Raw genomic sequence first — 4,535 nt, 5'->3', positions numbered from 1 at the left:
GACTTCCATTACACAACAATTAAAAACATACTTCTAACATATACAAAAATTTTAGTACACGACAATTAAAAACATACTTTCAAGGTATACAATACTTCCATTACACAACAATTAAAAACATACTTCTAACATATACAAAAATTTTAGTACACAACAATTAAAAACATACTTTCAAGATATACAAGACTTCCATCACACAACAATTAAAAACATACTTCCAAGATATACAAGACTTCCATTACACAACAATTAAAAACATACTTCCAAGATATACAAGACTTCTAGTACACAACAATTAAAAACATACTTTCAAGATATACAAGACTTCCATTACACAACAATTAAAAACATACTTCCAAGATATACAAGACTTCCATTACACAACTATATCTTGGAAGTATGTTTTTAATTTAGTTGATATTGTAGTCTAGCAAGTGTATAAATTTACTGTTGGTGGTGATGTTCAAGAAAAATTGTTTCTTACTGACCAGTTTTTAACTTTACATTAAAATCAATATATTTTATAGTTACCTTTAAATATTTTAAATAATCAAGGAAATATGTTTTTAATTGTTGTGTAATGGAAGTCTTGTATATCTTGGAAGTATGTTTTTAATTGTCGTGTAATGGAAGTCTTGTATATCTTGGAAGTATGTTTTTAATTGTTGTGTAATGGAAGTCTTGTATATCTTGGAAGTATGTTTTTAATTGTCGTGTAATGGGAGTCTTGTATATCTTGGAAATATGTTTTTAATTGTCGTGTGATGGAAGTCTTGTATATCTTGGAAGTATGTTTTTAATTGTTGTGTAATGGTAGTCTTGTAATTGATAACACAGTTCATTATCTCTTGTTACTGAAGTGTTACTACAGTCTAATTGATAACACAGTTTATTATCCCTTGTTACTACAGTCTAATTGATAACACAGTTTATTATCCCTTGTTACTACAGTCTAATTGATAACACAGTTCATTATCTCTTGTTACTGAAGTGTTACTACAGTCATTATCCCTTGTTACTACAGTATAATTGATAACACAGTTCATTATCTCTTGTTACTGAAGTGTTACTACAGTCTAATTGATAACACAGTTCATTATCTGTTGTTACTACAGTCTAATTGATAACACAGTTCATTATCTGTTGTTACTACAGTCTAATTGATAACACAGTTTATTATCTGTTGTTACTACAGTCTAATTGATAACACAGTTCATTATCTGTTGTTACTACAGTCTAATTGATAACACAGTTCATTATCTGTTGTTACTACAGTCTAATTGATTACACAGTTCATTATCTCTTGTTACTGAAGTGTTACTACTGTCTAATTGATAACACAGTTCATTATCTGTTGTTACTACAGTCTCCCTTGTTACTACAGACTAATTGATAACACAGTTTATTATCCCTTGTTACTACAGACTAATTGATAACACAGTTCATTATCTGTTGTTACTACTGTCTAATTCATAACACAGTTCTAATGCACTGAGTTATCAATTAGACTGTAGTAACACTTCAGTAACAAGGGATAATAAACTATGTTATCAATTAGACTGTAGTAACAAGGGATAATCAACTGTGTTATCAATTGGACTGTAGTAACAACAGATAATGAACTGTGTTATCAATTAGACTGTAGTAACAACAGATAATAAACTGTGTTATCAATTAGTGTGTAGTAACAAGGGATAATAAACTGTGTTATCAATTAGACTGTAGTAACAAGGGATAATCAACTGTGTTATCAATTGGACTGTAGTAACAACAGATAATGAACTGTGTTATCAATTAGACTGTAGTAACAAGGAATAATAAACTGTGTTATCAATTATACTGTAGTAACAAGGGATAATGAACTATATTATCAATTAGACTGTAGTAACAACAGATAATGAACTGTGTTATTAATTAGACTGTAGTAACAAGGGATAATGAACTGTGTTATCAATTAGACTATAGTAACAAGGAATAATAAACTGTGTTATCAATTATACTGTAGTAACAAGGGATAATGAACTGTGTTATCAATTAGACTGTAGTAACAACAGATAATGAACTGTGTTATCAATTAGACAGTAGTAACAAGGGATAATGAACTGTGTTATCAATTAGACTATAGTAATAAGGAATAATAAACTGTGTTATCAATTAGATAGTAGTAACATGAGATAATGAACTGTGTTATCAATTAGATAGTAGTAACATGAGATAATGAACTGTGTTATCAATTAGACTGTAGTAACAAGGGATAATGAACTGTGTTATCAATTAGACTATAGTAACAAGGAATAATAAACTGTGTTATCAATTAGATAGTAGTAACATGAGATAATGAACTGTATTATTAATTAGACAGTAGTAACAAGGGATAATGAACTATATTTAATTACAAACTATGTTCACTATCACTTCCCCTACTATAATAACATAGTAAACCAAACACAACTGATCAGAGAAAACTGTGAGCACACCACCAGAAGAAAATACACAAGTTTAGTACATTAATTATTTCATGAGTTTAAGAAATAAGTCTCTAAAAATTTTAAATACTATTTCTTGATGCGTATTTTGAGTTTTAATAAGACTTTGAACTTTGACTAACAATACAACTCTTTTTAGTCTGTTATTGAGAACATCAAGGGTCTGTTTGTACAGATTTACGGTGCTTCTGTTATAAGATTTTTCTTGTAAATAGAGAAAAGCTATTAAAACTTTTTGATAGAGAAATTTAGTAAATGCAGCATTTATAACAAAACAAACAATAATCACAGTGAATTTGAGAATGATTGTAATTAATAAGAACAAATAAACTGTACAAGATGAGTGGATATAAAGAATAACAAGTAACTGAAAGATTCAATAATCATTCAATCTATGCTACACCATTTTCATTTTCTAAGTGGTAGGTGAATCTATCGAGTATAACTACAGCCACTGTTATTGATACAAGTTTGTTGTCCTTAATAAGGGTCTTTGTGTAACTTCTGAAGGAATATTAATTCATTAACATTGATTCCAGTTCCGAAAACACAGCATCTAATGCACTTTGTTCCTTTTGAAGAGAATCTGGGAAGAAAAATAAGAAATTAGTTGATTTCATAACAAAGAAAAACAACCAAGTAATACCAGCCACAACTCTTTCCTTACAGCTGGTTATCTAGTATAAAACATACAGAACAACCAAGTAATACCAGACACGACTCTTTCCTTACAGCTGGTTATCTAGTATAAAACATACAAGACAACCAAGTAGTACCAGTCACAACTCTTTCCTTACAGCTGGTTATCTAGTATAAAACATACAGGACAACCAAGTAGTACCAGACACAACTCTTTCCTTACAGCTAGTTATCTAGTATAAAACATACAGAACGACCAAGTAATACCAGACACAACTCTTTCCTTACAGCTGGTTATCCAGTATAAAACATACAGAACAACCAAGTAGTACCAGTCACAACTCTTTCCTTACAGCTGGTTATCTAGTATAAAACATACAGAACAACCAAGTAATACCAGACACAACTCTTTCCTTACAGCTGGTTATCTAGTATAAAACATACAGAACAACCAAGTAGTACCAGCCACAACTCTTTCCTTACGGCTGGTTATCTAGTATAAAACATACAAGACAACCAAGTAATACCAGACACAACTCTAGTAGAGAATATTTGAAATTATTCTTACTGTTGTCTTCCTGTGGATGAATGGCATTCCAGAGTTTCAGTTGGTCCCTACTGTCACTGACCTGTAAAAGATTAACATTATATAAGAAATAACAATGTTATCAGTGACTGGTAAAATATGAGTTATGAACACCTGGTCATATTGAAAGGTTCTAAATGTATTAATTAATTGAGTCATGAACACCTGGTCATATTGGAAGGTTCTAAATGTATTAATTAATTGAGTCATGAACACCTGGTCATTTTGGAAGGTTCTAAATGTATTATTTAAGTGAGTCATGAACACCTGGTCATATTGAAAGGTTCTAAATATACTAATTAAGTGACTTATGGACACCTGGTCATATTGAAAGGTTCTAAATGTATTAATTAAGTGAGTTATGAACACCTGGTCATATTGGAAGGTTCTAAATGTATTAATTAAGTGAGTTATGAACACCTGGTCATATTGAAAGGTTCTAAATATACTATTTAAGTGAGTTATGGACACCTAGTCATATTGAAAGGTTCTAAATGTATTAATTAAGTGAGTTATGAACACCTGGTCATATTGGAAGGTTCTAAATGTATTAATTAAGTGAGTTATGAACACCTGGTCATATTGAAAGGTTCTAAATATACTAATTAATTGAGTCATGAACACCTGGTCATATTGGAAGGTTCTAAATGTATTAATTAAGTGAGTTATGAACACCTGGTCATATTGAAAGGTTCTAAATATACTAATTAATTGAGTCATGAACACCTGGTCATATTGGAAGGTTCTAAATGTATTAATTAATTGAGTTATGAACACCTGGTCATATTGAAAGGTTCTAAATATACTAATTAATTGAGTCATGA

General features: G+C 30.1%; 2 long non-coding RNA genes across 2 annotated transcripts in view; one reads left to right on the top strand and one right to left on the bottom strand.

Moving 5' to 3' along the window:
- Positions 1-30: 30 nt before the first annotated feature.
- Positions 31-388, top strand: LOC111083083. The gene is made up of 2 exons (XR_002608788.1): positions 31-84; positions 223-388. It is a non-coding gene; the product is annotated as an uncharacterized LOC111083083 (long non-coding RNA).
- Positions 389-1,479: 1,091 nt separating this feature from the next.
- Positions 1,480-4,535, bottom strand: part of LOC111083084 — a 4,590-nt gene continuing 1,534 nt past the window's right edge. The window contains exons 2-3 of the long non-coding RNA XR_002608789.1: positions 3,694-3,754; positions 1,480-3,072 (exon numbers count right to left, since the gene is read on the bottom strand). This is a non-coding gene — a long non-coding RNA (uncharacterized LOC111083084). The remainder of the gene's footprint in view (positions 3,073-3,693; positions 3,755-4,535) is intronic.

This window comes from Limulus polyphemus, unplaced genomic scaffold, assembly GCF_000517525.1.
Source record: "Limulus polyphemus unplaced genomic scaffold, Limulus_polyphemus-2.1.2 Scaffold8128, whole genome shotgun sequence".
NCBI lineage: Eukaryota > Metazoa > Arthropoda > Merostomata > Xiphosura > Limulidae > Limulus > Limulus polyphemus.
This window is presented reverse-complemented; position numbering and strand designations above follow the sequence as displayed.